This window comes from Pezoporus wallicus, unplaced genomic scaffold (assembly GCF_028554395.1).
Source record: "Pezoporus wallicus isolate ANWC-B61680 ecotype Strahan unplaced genomic scaffold, APGP_CSIRO_Pwel_v1 scaffold_6446, whole genome shotgun sequence".
Lineage (NCBI taxonomy): Eukaryota > Metazoa > Chordata > Aves > Psittaciformes > Psittacidae > Pezoporus > Pezoporus wallicus.
The window spans coordinates 1,291,462-1,309,742 of NW_026636264.1; the positions used below are offsets into that span (position 1 = coordinate 1,291,462).

The 18,281-nt window shown below is 40.9% G+C and overlaps 1 protein-coding gene across 3 annotated transcripts in view; it reads left to right on the top strand.

Annotated features, from left to right (window-relative positions):
- The window catches only part of SPATA13 (spermatogenesis associated 13), a 148,983-nt gene that overhangs the window by 72,881 nt on the left and 57,821 nt on the right, over nt 1-18,281 (top strand). Inside the window, exon 1 of one of the 3 annotated variants that reach the window (XM_057399612.1) lies at nt 1,631-1,883. The exons of the other annotated variants lie outside the window; for them this stretch is intronic. The gene's annotated coding sequence lies outside the window, so the exon portion shown is untranslated. Of the gene's footprint in view, nt 1-1,630; nt 1,884-18,281 lie in introns of those variants that run through there. 3 annotated transcript variants of the gene reach the window in all.

The following is an 18,281-nucleotide window of genomic DNA, read 5'->3' on the forward strand; positions in this document are numbered from 1 at the left end:
CCAGCAGTGCAGTTCTGTGCTATAGCTTTACAAGCTTCATAATAGCTACCATTTCCTCCAAACATTTACAACATTTAAAAGAATGCTTGTATTTTTGCTATTGGGTCAGGATATTGCCTGATGATAGTCTGAGAAATATGTACTGATTCTGGACCTATATTTCAGAATCCTTGAAAAAGTTTAATGGAACCTTCCCAAGGGTAAGACTTCCAAAATCATGAGTTGTGAATTTAGACCTCTTTTCTTTCTCTCAAGAAGATTTTAAGGTCTTCTCCAACCCTAACCATTCCATGATTCTATGAATTTTCCCACTTAAATGACAATTCAGGAAGTAACTGATGATTCTCAGCTGAAGTCCAGGAAAAATACATAGATGAAGAACTGAACTGTTTTGTTTTGGGGGTGTTTCTGTGGGCAAGGGTGGAGAATCAGGAATATAGTGCGAAGGAGATGATGATGCCTGGGTGTTGGGGGAAGGTTATGGTCACTTGTGGTGAATCCCAAGGTGGAGAAAAAGAAGTTATAGCTTCCAAAATGCTAGATCTCTCACTCTTTATGCTGCTCTGCTGTTTCCAAGCTTAAGCACATATTTAACCTGGCTCAAAGACAAGTTTTCCATAGTAAATAATGCACGAATAAGCCCTTAAAGACATTTGTAAATAAGGCAGTTTTATAAGGCAACATTGAGTTAAAACACTGAAAAGTTGCTTGGAAAGCTCTTTTCAACTCCAAGTACCGAGGTTTGTATTTTGTTACTTTTCCCTCCACCCTCATCCTTTTGCAGCTGGGGTCAAAAAAGCCCTGCAAGGCAGCACGGTTGTGCCCCTGCTGCCGGGCTGCTCCCACAGCCTGAATTACCAGTAAAGGGTTAGAATCTGAATGCAGATCCGTGTAGGGTGGCAGCAGTTTGGATGAGGAGATGCCTTAAAACCCATTAAACCCCACGTGATCCCTGCAGCACAATTCTCTTTTATCTCTCTCCCCTCAACCTCCCGGAGGCTAAAGAGCTCATCTCCATAAGGTTCATCTCCATAGGACTGGGGAAGCAAAGCCTTACACAGGCTTAACTTGTTTTTGACCCTCTGCTATTTATTCTGGCTTAATAAACTTTATTAGGAACTTTGAAGATGTTTCAAGCACCTTTGAAGGAACATGATACATATATGTGAGGAAGTTAGAGAAAAATACAAAATTTTGGAACTTCCTTAAAAATTCTGAATGCTTTACTTCACTTAGAAATGGGCCATGTATCTGAATAATGGATTTTCCCCTTTTATTTGGTAATACACTTCCTTCAAAGAGTTGTGGAAGCCCTTAATATTAACCACTGTAATGAAAAAAAAACCTTAGTCTGGGTGTGAATTCTCTAATGTATAAACATTCACTCTCTTTATTTCTTCCTTAGACAAATAAAACCACATAAATCAGCCTGCTGCAGGCTGGATAAATCTTTCTCATAATGAATTGCTTCATGCAGATGGCTTCTTAGGGGGTCAAAAACTCAAATGTGGTTACTATGTCAACAAAGGACAGGATTTAGGCATTTTTCTCAAGGACTTACGTCTGCAGAAGGCTGAGGGGAAATTTATGGAGCGTGTTGCGCTGACACTCTTCCAGCTGTTCCTCCCCCTGTGCGCAGAGGAGGCACAGGAACAGCTCCAGGGTGCAGCGGCTGTTCCAGAGACCCCCAAGCACTCGGAGGAGCTGTGGGGGGCTGGGGCTCCTCACGGAAGGTGACCTGGGCTGCTCAGAGAGGGCCTGGGACATTGCAAGGGAGAACAAGAGCACCCCTGCTTTTCTGTGTGCTGAGATCTTTACCTGGGGCTGGGGAAGGTTTTGTACATACAGGCGTCTGCTGTGCTTGCTGAGGAGTTGGCAGAGAGGTAAGACAGATCTTTTCTCTAACAAGTTTCCTTTCCTGCTCTTTTCCCCTTCCCACCCTAACTTACAAGCATCCAGGTCCTGCTACATCCAGAAGCCTCCAAGCGTAGCTATGTTACTGCTGCTGCTGTATTCCAAGGGTGGCTGTGCTTCTGCGGCTTAAGAGACATCCTGGCCAGGTAGATGGTGGCTCTACAGGCAGGCAGAGTCCCCTTTCTAAACCTGAACCTTGGTTTTAGAGACAGTGGTGTTCAGCTCTGGAGTCCGTGCCTATGGCCCTCAGAAAAGTGAGAACCATAATCCACAGTCAAGCGATGCTATCCCTAGTTTGGGGTTATTTTGGGGTCATGAGTGCTTGTGTGTTTTATTATTGCATGAGACAGGTTTTTTATCTACATGAGGTCATTCCTGTTCATGTCTGATCTGGTAAAATTAGTTAGGATGGGTGAGGAATGGTAGAAATTGCTGAAGGGAATTCAGTGCTGGCTGGGACATGGACATAACAAACTGTGCTGGGGGCTGCCCGTGCCGAGTGTAGCTGGAGCTGCTCTCTCCAGATGCTCTGCTGCCCTTCTGTGCAGCTGCCTGTGTCTCTCCCCTCTTTTTCTAGCACAGATCTCTCTCAATTCCATCCCCCCATCCTTATGTATCACAGCTAATCTCATTTGGGCTAGTTTGCTCATGGGATTTTGGAATTCATCACACAAGCACATTTTTTACAGTGAAAGTGAAGCCAGTGTGTAGCATTTTCTGCTTCCTTTACACCCACAAACTCTGAGTCTTAAAAAGCTGCTGCCTCGTCAAGTCCTGTTAGTACATCAGCAGACCCACTTTAACAGAGATGCACGGGGCCTCACATATCAGACTACAGGAAAACCATCCCAGTGCTCCTGCAGGAAAAGAACAGCTGTGTGGAAAGATCAATAAACACAACCAGTTGCTCCAAGAGTCATAAAACAGAAAGACTCCACAAAATAAAATGTGTGGCAGGGGACCCTAGCTCCAGACACTGCAGGACAAGTCCTGGGAAACACAGTAATTAATGGGAAGCCTCAAACTTATTTTCTTTGGGTGGTTCCATACACAAAAATATTTGGTTTAGGAGATGAAATCATGGAGGTAGGAAGAAATACATACCTATGCAAAAAGAAGCCTTGTTTATGCTTAATGCATTGGAGAAATTGCTCATGAATGGTTTAGCTTTGTGAAAATAAAACACAGTGCTACCAAGGACAGAGAGACTTCAGGTGAGCTGCATATTTGCTGGCTCACCCTGTGAGCTTAAAGTGTCTGGTGCTGCTTTGGTTGCTTTTATTAATTCTCAAAAAAACCTGTGAGAAACTGCATGAAAACGGTCTCATTTCAATAAAATTTTTATCTTCCTACCTGGATTTTCCATGTTACTCTAGCTCTTTGCTCCCTTGCTGGATCTCTGCCTTTCCCCAAGTTTTCCTTCAGCTCTGAAGAGAGAGAACACGCAGTTTCCCCTTTCTGTCTTGCTGCTTCCCCTCCGTGACCCATAAGCCCCTTTGTCCTCTTTGCAGCTCTCTCATCCCACCCCTTGTTCTCCCCAACCTCTCTGGTGTGGTAGTCCTTCCCCATTGCTCTCACATCTACCCCAGCCTGGTCTACTCCTGCTCTCCCGCCTGTATCCTGCTGCTGCTTTCATGCCTGCTCATGCTCACCAGCCTGTGTCACCACCCTCCTTGCTCTGCCACCACTCTGAGAACCTGTGAGCACCCTGTCATGACAAGTTTCCTGATGAATGCTGCGGGCTCCACAGTGATGTCACATGAAGGAAAAAGAGCAAGGAGCTGCCCAGGGTTGTATCTTTGCTTCAGGGCAGAGCATACAGGACTTATGCAGAGCTCCGAGTGCATCTCTTCCATACAAGCAGCTGCAGTGGTTCCTCTGCTTAACGTCAGGAGGCTTGCTTTTTCCCCTTCCCTTTGACATTTCTTGAAGCATTTTGACAGCTGTGTGCCCATGAACTCAGAACTTAAGTTGTGATAGATGGGGAAATTCAGACTGCTAAATGGTTTTAATGCTAAATCCTAAAATTAGACTGATTTGTGTTGCGTAGGGGTTTGTATACATGTGGAAAACTATTGGTAAAACTATGGCAGTAACTTATACCTCTTTAACTCCAGTAGGGATTTGGAAGAGGACTGGAGGCAATGGGTGAGAGCCTGTGGGCCCCTCTCATGCTTTAAGCTATGTGCCAGGGTCATTAGCCCTTCCTGCCATTTCCTTCCCCAGCTGAGTGTTTGTGTTTAGGTCTCTAATTCATCACATGGAAACCTGCATTTCAGTAAAGACATTCAAGTAGTGCTTCGTGTTACAACTGTATCAGTAATAGAATGATTCTGCCTAACTTTCCTATACAGGCAAAGGCCAGTGGTCTGCTTTGAATCTCACTTCTGCTGCCTTTAGCTCATATGGGATAGAATCCAAAGCCCACTGAACTCCCACTCATCTTGGTGGGCTTCCATTCTGCCTTTTTGCAGCTAATTTCACAGATAGGAGCTCCAGGATCAGGCTCTTTGATTCTGCCTCAAATGAGTCTCAAATTTGCCTAAGGTAAACCTTACTTAGGTATTTATCTAGGCAGTATCTTCACTATTGGATTCACTTTGGGGCTGAGTCAATCTTGGATATGCACCTTCACAATCAGATTCTTCCCCTTCTGCAGTAAGACTGTCCCCCACCACGAGAGGGGTGTTGCAATGACACACTTCAGGACACCATATCAGGTATATGGGCTTGACTGAATCCAAAGCTCTTTTATACCTGTGTGCTGCAAACTGTTTTTCTACAGAGTGGTCAAATGGGAAGCGTTATCTGAGCTCCATGTGCTTTGATCCCCATATGTCTCTTTCCAGCAACACTTTTGCACTGTACTCACAAGTGGTTTCCTAAGAGACTGGTCAGTTTGGACCAGCATTTCTGCTCCCTGTTTGTGCTAGTTTTACCCTGAGAGAGCCTAGAAGCAGAGGAATCAAATGGAGTTGTTTATTAAGAATTGCTGCCACTGATGTCATTCCTGGGTGAAGACTGGTTTTCTGTTTAACCAAATGTGGTTACAAACAATGCAGGAATGGTCACTTTCAGTTGCAAATTGTTTTAAATTTTCTTGAGGGATTAGAGGGACCATGTCACTATTCAACAGGGATTTGCAGTTCCTGCACAAGGCCTCCTACTCTGAACAGGGGTGTGACAGTTTGTGAATCTGGGGTTAAGCAGAAGTGAATTGAGTACACAAATTAATCTCAAGGTCCTCAAACCCCAAAACCCCTGCTGCATCTGGGAACGGTTTTGAAATTACTCAGGATCAGTTCTGTAAAACCCCATGGATAGACCCCAAACCTGACCCAAGAGCCAAAATTCTCTCTCTAATTGAAAGAAGCAAAGTATTATCAATAAAAGTCCCATTTTTTGAAATGGGACTAACATGATCTTCACTTATCAGAAAGCCACAGATAGAAAGCCCTTGCCTTCATCCCATGGAGAGTCAAGTTACACGCGTCTCTTTTGGTGTTTAGACAAGACCCTTCTGATGTCAGGCATAAAGGAGACAGACACGCCCCAGGATAGGGTATCTGACAGTAAATTGAGACAACTTTTAGATCACAGATGAGAGTAGTTCATGTGTAGCCATGATTAGAATTTTAGAGAGGTCTTCCTGGATCCAGCCTTAAAAAAGATGAAAAGATGAAGGTACTGATTTTTAGATGGAGAAACAACTGCATTTTAATTCATTGACTGTAATTACTAAGCACCACACTGCCATCTCACAGGAGCAGGAGCATGTCTGTGCAGCACATGTAACTAAACGTGGCAGTCTGGGATACTGACCTCCAGACCAGTGTTAGAACCCAGACCCAGATCAGTGATGGAGACATACAGACCTAACTGGAAAGATCACAGAACTGTAGAATCAGGAGATTCTATGTTTCTCCAGGAGAATGCTGTCATAGACATAAAACCATGGTTGCACTGTGTGGTGTGGACACTTCACCTAATTTTTGATTGGTGATATAGGAATCCAGGGAAACTGTAGGAGAGCCATGTGATTCTGCCCACAGACAGGGATTTTGTCTCATGCACATGATGGACTACACTCCCTAAAACCTGGGACTTGCTTTGTGTCCATACTGCATCCCATGTGCATGATGTCCACATGCATGGCAGCAACATGCCTGAGGGTCTTGTTGGCTCATTGCAGCCTTTGGTGGGCTCAGTCACCTGTCATCTAGAAATTCTTGCAAATTATCTAATTCCTACTTTTCCAATCAGACTACATTTCTGGATGGAAGAATGTACTATTTGAACAGGTAAGGCTAATAAGGGAACTTAAAATCAAGTTAGTTTTTACTTACTAGTATAGATTAAGCAAATTAGTGGCCATAAATCCTGAAGTGCACTTCAGGAGTGAGATGCACTTCTCAGGAAGAGCTGGAAATGAAGATTTCCTTGTAGACTCCGTAAATCCTTTCCAAACCCTCTGTCTTTTGGTGGATTAGTACAATCAGCGAGCAAATCTCAAATGAATTAAGACCAATGAAACATGCTGAAGTGGTGCATGACTAATTTGTACTTCTTGCCTTTCTTCCAATTTGCAGTATCACTCCTGCTAATGTCGTTAAGTGTCATCTGTTCTCTGAGGGGCCACAAACCTTGTTGGAGAATCTCATATTTAATCACATCATTTTGTTTCTCCTCTTACAAGAATGCTAACATGTTGTCCTATGAGGTTTGAAAAGAACGGTGCCTGTTTACTGTATCTGTTAGCAGTCCCAGGTTTTTGTGCATTTTTGTCATCTAGATATGTCTTTTAGATTCCAACACACAAAGAACAGTGTGATTTGCCAGTCCTCGATGTCACTCTCTGCATATTCCATTTCCAGAACCCTAGAAGGACATAAGCAGAATTAATTTCCAAGAGTTATGAAGGAGCTGTGATAAAACTGTCAGTTATTCAGATGAAAAGCTGGTGCCACTTAATGAGTGGCATGAATACTTAGAGGGAATAGAATAAGAAGAAATGATTTATGATTATTAGAACCATTTGTGACTATTTTAAGATTGTTATTGTAAAAAAATGAGGATTTTTTTTTTTTTAATCTTTTTTTATTTTTATCTTTTCTCTGTTCAGTTAATTCCAATCTTGGAATTTCTACTTTTTTAAAACACCAGTGATGCAATTGTGGATCAGCAGATAGGTGATCTGGAAGTTTTTTATTTCATGAAATAGTGTCATTGTAGTCTATTTATTTGAATCAAAAATAAGCATCAAAGACATAAGTATTTGTGGCAAGATGAAGTCTCTAGGAGATGACTGCTGTGATACGGAAGACTGCCACATCCACATGTGTCCCAGCTGAGGGGAAGGAAAGGTCAAGGGCTGTGAGATGGGCTTGAATAAGGCCATAGAGGTTTTTAATTAGAGGTTTTAACAAGCTTACCAACTAGATGAGAATTACAGCTGTGGGTGAGCTCCTGTGGCAGTGTAGGAGAGCAGCACTTACCTTCATATGCTCCGCAGAGCATGGAGAGCTTTTGAATGCAGTTGTGTAATGAATCGATTTAGCAGGCACAGGCTCAAGACTTTTTTTGCAACTTGCAAAAGCAACCCTATCTTTAAGGAAATCAGTGTGTACTTTGCACTGTTGGGGCAGCAGACAGGTAATCTCCTCATAGAGAGACATCTAGGCCAATATAGTCAAAGCTTAGCTAAGACAATGTGAACCTCCACCCTGTAAAACTAGTAGCCCAAACTGCACAGTTTGAACTATTGAAATGTTATTTTCTGTCTTCTTGGTCTGATTTAGATTTAAGCAAAATACCTGGCAAAGCCGACCAATTAATAAAGTGAAGCAAAAGGAAAAATCACCGCAATTTGAATCTGCTGATTCAGATATCGTATTCCTAGAAGTGACAGGTTTATGACTCTGTAGAGCTTTAGTAACTGGCACCACTTATTAAGACAATATAGATTTTTTTTTTCCCCCTGAAGATAATTGAAACAGTTCTCACCTATAATACTGATGAATTGCAAAATACTGATATAAGCTTGGAGTCACTGAGTGAACCTGGCTTATGTCATGCATGTTTAGGTTTTACACCGTAATAGTCTCAAGAATGCTGTGATGGATAATTATACACACGCAAGAGCAAATATGCATATATGATTTTAATGATGATCACCATGTAGATGTACTAGGGAGGTAATGAGAATGTGAAGGGTGTTATGGTGTATTGGTTGTAAGTCTTGCTTGTAAGAATTTCCCAAAGGCAGAGTTTTAATAAATCCTACATGTTAAGCCTGTAAGTGTAGGAGAGGCGTTACTATAGAACTCTGGCACTAGGAGTGCGCAGTTGAGTGGCTCTGTGCTGAACAAGGCAGAGGCTGAAACAGCAGAATCTTTTCTTCCCTTCCTATTACATTCATAAAGACTGTCACATCACATTTTCCTCTTCCTGGATCCCTGACTGATCCCTGAAATTGCATAACCTTCCTCTTGTCACTGTGCACAAGGTATTGCTCCTGTCTCCCATCATGTACTTCTTTATGGTACAAGATTCTTCTTCACTTGAGGCAAAGCTCCCCATATTTCTCTCAGCCAATCTCGCCTTCAGATTTGACTGTAAAATCTTACCGAGTTCAGAATCAGACTTAAGAGTCAGTTAATTTCTCTGGCAACCCTCTTCCTCTTTTTTAAATAGAAGCATCACATTTTCTATTCTTCAGTCACACAGTATTTGAAACACTCATTAAACATCCTTGCACATGAAATGTCTTTTGGTTAATACTGAGGTCTGAGAGAGAGACAGTCCTTTGTATTATTTGGCCTTTTTTGAAACTTTGGGTTTACTGGTGTTCTCAAGGTATTAACACTGTATGTAGGTATGTGGTCCTGGAGGAGTTGTTCCACTCACGCTAATTGCATTATTTTAAAGAGAAGAAAAATAGTTTACAGGACTGAACCCCAATTCATATCAATCAAATACAACGGTGGTTCACTAGGAACACAAATCATGGCTTACTTTTCCTCCCAAAAATTTTCATTACATGAAGCCATGTTTACAGATAATAATATGTGTTATTGTGATTGATAGAAAGAGTTACCACAATTTTAATCTAGCTCCAAGCAATACTGAAATGCAGTTTTACCAGCCAGTCTGCTGAACAAAGTCTCCTAAATCTGTATATAATTATATTGCTGGCACGTTGTGCCAAATTAACAAGGAAAACACCTACATCATTAGAAAGAATTATATGTCTGAGAGATTATATCATTTAACATTCCCCTGTCTCTTTCCCTTTGTCTCCTTGGTATGAAACTGGAAGGAGAATGTCATAATTTTTGCTAATGTAAAACACCAAAAAATTCTGAAAATTCAGCTTTGTCTTGTATTTCCATCCAGGACACTTGATCTCTGAACCAGTAAAGTTTCTCAGCATTGATCTCACCACAGATTCCACAGCAATCTTTGAGTTTGAACTGCAATAAATTTTGAGTATATTTTATGAGAATGTTTTTGATCTAAGTGGTGTGACCACATATGGAGACACAACTGTACTGAAAAGTTTGGTTTGATTAGTCATTGGGTGTAGCAGTCTTACATTTGAAGGCAATGAAAAGTTATTTCCATTGACTGTAATGATAGGACAAGGGGTAACGGGTTAAAACTTAACTTAAACAGGGGAAGTTTAGATTGGATATAAGGAGGAAGTTCTTTACTGTAAGGGTGGTGAGGCACTGGAATGGGTTGCCCAGGGAAGTTGTGAATGCTCCATCCCTGGTGGTGGTCAAGGCCAGGTTGGACAGAGCCTTGGGTGGCATGGTTTAGAGTGAGGTGTCCCTGCCCATGGCAGGGGTTTGGAACTAGATGATCTTAAAGTCCTTTCCAACCCAAACTATTCTATGATTCTAGGTACAGTAAGTGGGAATCCAGAGAATGCTTTGTTTTCTGTGCACACCACGATGTGCCATTATGAAGATGGCAGCAAGAGACAACTTTCTATCAGAGTGGGATGTGTGAAGGCCAAGTTTGGCAAGACAAATGAATAGTTGTAGAAGACAATGAAATCCCAGGAAGGGAAAAGACATGACTATTGAGAGCTAAATGGATGGGCTGCAAATGGAAACTGTCCAAAAAACACAAGTGATATGACAGGGAACAGCTGAGCTTTTAACCTTTCCTGGAAGGTATTGCCACATTTTCAAGTTCTCAAAACTGTTTTATCAATGCCCTGCGACAGTGTGTTTAATGCTCTCTATAATTTACAGAGAAATAATTATTATTTACGATGAAATAATTATTAGGTCATTAGTTAAAGTAGACCCAGAATGCAAAGAGTTACTAATAAAAAAGTGATTAAAGTTTTTTTTTCTTTCACCTGGAGACACATCCCTGTCAAAGTATCATTAAACGGCGAACCATTTTTTTGCACAGCATTAAGGAAGTCACCAGAGAACTGGAGACTATCCCACTCAGAAGTATGCCCAGAAATTTGTATTTGGGAAGTAGGCAGTGAATTGAACAGTGAAAACGCACAAATCCACTCACGTGCTGGGCAGATATTTGGTATATTGTGTCACTGACCTTGCAAGAGGTTGGCTCTTATGCACAGTCTCTTGAACATCTATATTCTAATGGCTCTGTTTCTAACATCTGTATAGATTTTATAGTAAAATTTGCTGAATTAATTGAGTCTGAGTTTCAGAAGGAGAGGCAAGGGGCACGCAGCACAAAAAAACTCCAGGAAAAGCCTGGTATCTACAGTGCCAGTGGCTCATTTATCCTGGATCCAACCAGGATAAGTGCAAATTCAGTCCCTTTTAATACGTACAGCCTCTTCATTCTGAGCAGGAGGAGATGAGAGAAATTAACACTCAGACAGTATCACTTGTGTCTGAGATGTCTGTCTCTGTGTCATATCTTTGCTGCATATCTGAGAGTCAGCTGGGAAGTGTGCGACCTGCAGTTGTAATGGAGCCTGTGGGACTTCAGCCACTGCCTTCAAGGCAAGACTCATCCTTGTTCTCATACAGGATTTTTCATAGACAATCAGAATGTCATATTTCACATTTCTGTATTTTTTTCATATTTCTTTCTGTTGTGCAAATGCTTTATCCTCCGTGAAAACATGCTAGATTTCATTAATTATGTTAAACAAATCAAGACCACTTTAATTACACTTAACCTAGTGTAGAACCTTTGCTTCTACACAGGGCTGCCCTTACATATGTTGCTGGCAACAACCGCTGCTTTTTGGAGACCAGCTTTCCCACTGCTGTATTCACAGGTAGCATCAAGTAAGAGTTAATTTCGTGTGCAAGAACCAGCTGTCTCATAAATTCAACTCATTTCTTTCATTCACTCAAACCATCTTATTGGAGTAGGGCATTGAGCTTCAGCTAAAATGACCTTGATTTGCCTACTAGGCACCAGATGCATCCTGCTAGATTTAGTAAGTAAGTAATTAATTCTTTATCTTGGTCAGCTTTCTTCATTTGTTTTCCTGATTAAATTATGGAGTAGAGATTTTCATAAATTTATCATCCCTGTGGTTTCTATTTCACTTGTATTTTACGGAACTGGATTAAACTTCCTAGCACTGCTTACATATTCAGAAGTTCTTCTCTTTCATAGGTCCTCCATTTCCTAGGATGAGAAAATAAAGGAGGCTTTTATGCACTTGGGCCAGTAGAAAATAAAAGTCTGTTGTAATATTCAAAGTTCAGATGTTCAACAGCTCACCCAGCTACCTACCTGAGGCAGGACAGGTACACTGCAGCAGCTGCTGAGGTTAAGCCAAATATTTTGTCGTATGTTTCCTTATTTCTAATGAAGGAAACTTCTTTACTAAAGCTCCTGAATTCATTTTTACTACACTTAGCATTTCTATGATGAGGAGTGTACTTCCTTATTCTCTTGTATTTTTGTCTAGCTCTTAATTATGGTAATATCATGTTCTACTTGCATATGGAAGAACTGAAGCTAAGAACTTCAAATGAAGCCAGAATCTGTCCCTGAATTAATACTGTTGCAGAGACTGAATTGCAACCAGAATGCTTTTTCTAAGAAGCAGATAACACTGTCTCTGGGCAAACCACATGAGTATAATGGTTCAGCCAGTTAACAGACTAAATAGCCCTAATAATGATAATGATGATGATGATGATAATACTAAAAACAATAATAATTATGACAATGATAGTGATGATGATATATTAGGTTGCACCAACCAGAAAAATAAAATAAATGCAAAAGTTTTAAAGACAAATCTTGTAGAGAAACCTTGTTTAAAATTAAGTTTCTGAATGATACCAGCAGTTTGGGAAGTGGATGACTACTGGGAAGAGTTTGGCTGCTTATGATACTATAAAATTAATGAAAAGTTGGCTATTCTTGATTACTGGGTTCCTGCAAAGTTCTGTCATAGGACTTCAAATTCACTCAGAGCTGAAACAATTTTCTTTTCTTCTTTGTCACTTGTCCTTGCCTATGACAAAAGTCAGCATTTTTAAGTACAGTGATTTGGAACTGTTTGAAGTAAGCTGTTGCCTTGTTCCAGTGTGTTAATCAGGACCTTGTAATTAAAAGTAACCTCCCAACAATGAACTAAGGGCTCCATGGCTCTTTGGTATGCTTGCTGATTTGTGTCTGTGTCATTGAAACATTTTTATGTTTCTGATGGAACAGCTTAGCTATCCAGGAAGAAAATAGCCAAGTTGGCTAAATTCCTCACAGTTATACACTTGTGTAACACACTAGAGAAAAGGTTAACATGGAACATGATACTTCCTGGTGCACTGGCTGCTGAGAGAGGAATTATGGATTTTGAGAAACTGGTGGCATTCATCAACAAGGCTCTGAATTTCTAGCTTGCAAAAAAGTTGAATGAGTTAAATATGTTATTTAAAATCTGAATGACAACATAAAACATGAGAAGCATGTGGAAAAGCTAGATCAAGAACAGCATGCATTATTTATTATGTATTACAGTCATTGGGATTGTTAAAAAAACAAGAATCCCCTCCTAGTGGTACAAGAAACAGCTATGACCATCATTAAAATACTTGGGCAATAGTCCAGAAACCTGATTTGCATACCTGCCTATCCATCTTCCTGCCAAATTCCCTCCCCTTTCTCATTCTCTCCTGGAAACCCATCCTTCCTGTTTGTTACTTCACCTCTTTCATCACCTATGTCTGCGAGGCTGGAGGCACGCAGCTCTCAGCACCCTCTGGCAAGACTGGGTTTTCAAATCCAGACACAGCATTACCTGGGCAGGAGATTAAAATCAAACCAAAGGGAATACACTTCAGCCAAGGTACAGATTAATAATGGGAATACAGTGAAATACAAGGATGTATGATTTGGAAACAAAAGAATTAGTGAAAATAGAAAGAAACCAGGAAAATTCATGGAAAAGTGCCCTAACAGAACTACAAAATAGTGTATACTGCATGCAGCCTCTAAGAAGACTAAACTTTAGTTTGCCAGAAGAAGGGAAAGTAAAATAGAGGAGAAAATTTTATGTATTTGTCTTGTTCCTTGTTCCTCCTAAAGCCACTTGAAGACGAGAATTGCTTAGATGGCTTTTCAGCTCAATCTAAAGGAAGTAGGTCCTACCTAACAACTTTCTCTTGAAAATGAGATTCAGAGATCTGGCTCAAAATCTTGCCCTGGATTTTGCACTGTTCATCTCCAGTGTATCTGGTTATAATTTAAATATTGACATCTCACCTGGTAACTTTTAAAATAGATACATTTCTTGTATTTTATCAGCTGCACTTTAACATCAGTGTTAGAAACTCCCTTACCACTGATAGTACTGAAGAGATAATGTCCTTGATGAAAGTTTTACTGTCTTCCTTATGAAACAGGGTCTTATTGTTGAAGAATACACATAAGCAGGTTTTGCTTTTATGGATGTAATCTGTTGCATGTTTTCTGTGTGACAGCATGAGAAAAAGAGGGAGAGAAAAAAATTTTAGGAGCCTTTTCATCTTGTTACAAAGAAGTCAGACTTTTGGGGCAAAGGACAGTGGTGTTTTTGTGTACTGACAATAGCAGTATCAAATCAGTACTACTCCCAACAGAGAATGCTCCTGTGCTGAGGACTCAGTACATTGGTTTACCTTAGCAGCAGTGAGGTACTCAGCTCTTGGGCTGAGGAACTAATCTTCTCAAAGGCTGTTAAAAATAAACCAGGATCACTGAAAACATCTTTTCAGGTGGTGGCTGTTAATCTGCTTGCCTCTGCATCGCATGTCCAGAGCTAATTGCCTTGTATGACCTGGTGATGAATTGGTCTTATGAATGGTGCTGTGCCTGGATTACTTTGCAGTTGCTAACCTAAATATTTGCAGGGAGGATTGCCCTTCTTACAGGGCCTGCTTTGTATTGTGTGAAGTTGTTAAGGCTGACAAGCCTTAATGTAACTGATACAGCAGCATGCAGATGTGCTTACTTTTTTCTTTTTCTTTTCAGTTTCTTTCTTTGTTTTTTTTTTTCTGTGTTCTGACTATAGTAAAAGTTTTGGCATGAAATGGTGGCATTTCATGCCAAATATTCTATTTTTCTGTATTTTCAAATGAATTTTGAGCTAATTAAAAGTAGTCTGAGCATCCTTGAAAGCCTCATCTTTTATTTACAGAACATAGACAGCATGGGAAACATGCTTTGTTTTATTAGCATGCTTAAACTCAGGTTACCAGTGTAGACATATTACTCTTAGCAGTGTGTTTATTGTCCAAGCCCTCTTAAGCCTTCTTTGTATTAGTCGAGACTGCTGCTAGTGGCTGTAAAAAGCAATAGTAGTTTCCAGAGAGACAATGGTCCTCTGGAAATGTAACAGATTTCCAACTAGTAGTAATCAAGGGCAGAAATTCTGCAGCTACCATGGATTTTACCAGATGCTAAACCATCACAGGATTGAAATCCTGGTTGTCAAAGGGGACTTGAACCATTTCTGTATCTGCCAGAGGGACAGCACAGCAGGGCACAAGCAATTGAGGAAGTTTCCAGAGTGCACAGAGGATAACTTGCTAACACTGGTGACTGAGAAGCCAATGAGGAATGACACTCTGCTGAACCTCCTTATGCTTCCAGAAAAGATCTGGTTGAGGATGTGAAGGCTGGGAGAGGCTTTGGCTGCGGTGACCAATAGTGGCAGAGTACAAGATCCTCAGAGGAAGAATAGCAGGATCACAGCCTTCAGAAGAGCAGACTCTCTTCAAGAGAGCAGACTTTGACCTCTTCAGGAATCTTCTTGGAAGAATCCCATGGGAGAACATCTTGGAGAGAAGAGAGCTGATCAACTTTCAAGAATCACCTCTTTCTCCAAGCTCAAGATTGGTCCAGTTCTACAAGCAGAAAATCAAGCAAAGATGGCAGGAGGCCTGAATGCATGAACAAGTTGCTCCTGATGAGCTCAAACATCAAATGGAAGCACACAAGACTGTATTCAGTTTACATTGCAGGGTTTTGGCACCGGAGCAGGTATCCACACTACCATGTGGAAAGGACTAGTCTGGAGCAAGTGGGTATTTCCTGAAGTAGCTGCAGTCCTTTGAGAGCCCACACAGGAGCAGATTCTACTAAGAGGAACTGCAGCCCATGTAGGAACCATGCAGGAGCATGTTGATCCTGGAGAAATGAAGCCCATGGAGGTGACCCATGCTAGAGCACTTCTCAAAGGACTGCAGCCCATGGTAAAGACCCATGCTGGAGCAGGGGAAAAGCATGATGAGGAAGAAGCAGAAGAGACCAGCTACAATGGACTGAGCAGAACTAACCACAGTCCCCCATTCACCTGCATTATTGGGGTAGGGTCTGGCAGAAAAGTGTGGAATAAAGGAATGAAGCTGAACCTGGGAAAAGGGGATGGATGGCAGAAAGATGTTGTTTTAATTTGTCTTTGTTTCTCACTATCCAAACCTATTTTAATTGGACCAAATTGAATTAATTTTCCCCAAGTGGAGTCTGTTTTGCTCATGAAAGGAATTGGTAAATGATGTCCCTGTTTTTATCTTGACCTATGAGCTTTTCTATCTTGTTTTCTCCTTCTGTCCTTTTAAGGAGAGGTGGTGAGAGAGTGGCTGAATGGGCATCCAGCAGCCAGCCAGGGTCAACCCATTACCAAGAGGTAGAAGCAGGGGCAGGTGACCTGGGAGGAATGCAGAGACACTGTCCAAGCAGGCACAAATGGGGTTAGAAAAAGCAAAACCCACAGGGAATTGAAACCAGTGAGGGACCTAAAGGACAACAAAGAAAGCTTCAACAGTTGTATCAGCTGTAAAAGTAAGGAGAAAATGTGGGCCTGCTGCTGAATGTGGCAAGCAACCTGAAGGCAAAGGCTATGGAGAAGGCTGAGGAGTGCTTTCTTCAGTTTGGTCTTTGGTAATACCAACCTTCAGGAATCCCAAGCTCTGAGTGGGAACACATGGAGAAAGGAAGACTTTTCTTCAGTAAGGATCAGCTCAGGGAAGATTTAAATGAATCTGAATGTACAAGTCCATGGAACTTGATAGGATGCACCTATGAGGGCTGAGGGAGCTGGCTGATGTCACTGTAAGACAAGTCATGATGATCTTTCAAAAGCTGTAGTAACATGGGGAGGTTTCTGAGGACTGGAAGAGAGTAGTCGCTCCTGTCTTCAAGAAGGGGAACAAGAAGGATCTGGAGAAGTACAGGCTCATCAGCCTCAGCCCAGTCCATAGGAAGGAGGCAGAACACAGCTTCCTGAACTAGATGATCTGCAGAGGTACCTTACAACCTCAACACAACCTTCTATTCTGTGAATAGATAGTCAAATCTAACACACAATTTTGCTAGACTCTACCCAATTGGACATTTGTTCAGTTTTTCGCTTAAATCTCAGTAAGCCATATATTTATATTTGTCTCAGTAGTGATTTAAAACCTCTTTGTCACAATTTCAGACAGTAAAAATTATTTTGGGACAAGGAAGTTATTTTCCAATGAGATGTATTTGCCCTATTTCTGCTTTGACTTGTGTAGGTAGTGTCACATAAACCCCTAAATCTCACTGAATTTGGAAAAATACACTTTCATACTTTATAGTAAAAACCTGGATAAAACAGCATAGAACGGAGGTGGTGCTGTGCAGTATTCCACTTCTACAAATGAGGTCATTAGGCCTGGATTGTTCTGATTTCCTGCTTATTTTGAAGCAGGTTATTCTGCAGTTTATTCTGGCCTTCTGTAGGTTTCTCTTGCTGTTTTGGCTGCTTCTGCCCTAATCAACTCTTAAGATTTGCATTGAATGATTTTTTTTTTATACAAGTTTGCTCTGCTGATTGTTCCTAGTTCTGGAGATTGTTCTCCAGAACATTTTTCAGCAAAATCTGAACACTGCTTTTATATTTTGACTACTTCACATCTTGGATGCCAGCATTTCAGCTCATCAGATCAAAATCTGAAATGGTCAGAATGTAAGGAAAAGTCTGAAAAAAATTTGAAAATATTGTAACAGGCTTCATACAGAGGAAAAGTTTAACTTACTCCAGTTTGTAAAGTACTCAGAGATTCTGAGATTGCAGCTACAATTCAGATAGATACAAGTATAATGGCCTATTGTCTTCCAAGCAGGAACCTCATCAAGATATTTCAGTTACTGAGTTGCCAAAACTGGACTGGACTTTGCCATTAGTCTTGCTAGGAAGCTAAGAGTCATATAGCTCTCCAAACTTAGGTCTGTCTTCTACAGCAGCATCTGATATCCTAAGCCTAAGCACAGTTTCATGGGCAGGAATACCAGAAACCATGAGAAAAGGCATTTATCACATTTGTGTCTTTGTTGTTATTTTTCCTTTGTGATCTGAATCCTGATCCTTCTCTTTGCACTTGTGAAGTGTCTGGACATTGTCTCATGCCAAGTAGTATTATTTAATTTTCAGTTTCTCCTAAAATTTAAAAGCACCAAGCAGGATGGGGTATTTCTTCACTTCCTCCCTCCCAGGACCATGATCAAATTCAACATTCACATGGCAGCATCCTAGGCGAGCAATTGTGGTGAGTGACTTGAGACTAAGAAAATGACTTGAATTTAGCCTTTAAGATAATCTTTACTTAAAGATTTATAGAAGCAGAGGAAAGTCCCCTTAGCTTTACTGGACTTTGTATCTGGCTCAGAAGGCTCAAAATGTTAAAAGCCCAGCCTTGCATGGGAAGATTATGGCTGTGAGGATCTTGTTTCTTCCTTTTCACTGAAGGCTTTGAGAGTAAGTCAAACATTGTGGAGTTGTGATTCTCTCTTTATACTCTCATATAGTTAATTTTCTTGGTACTGAGATTTCAGCAGAGCTTTCAGCTAAAATGAATGTAATTAATAATTGGGAATTCAATAATATCTGAATTTCA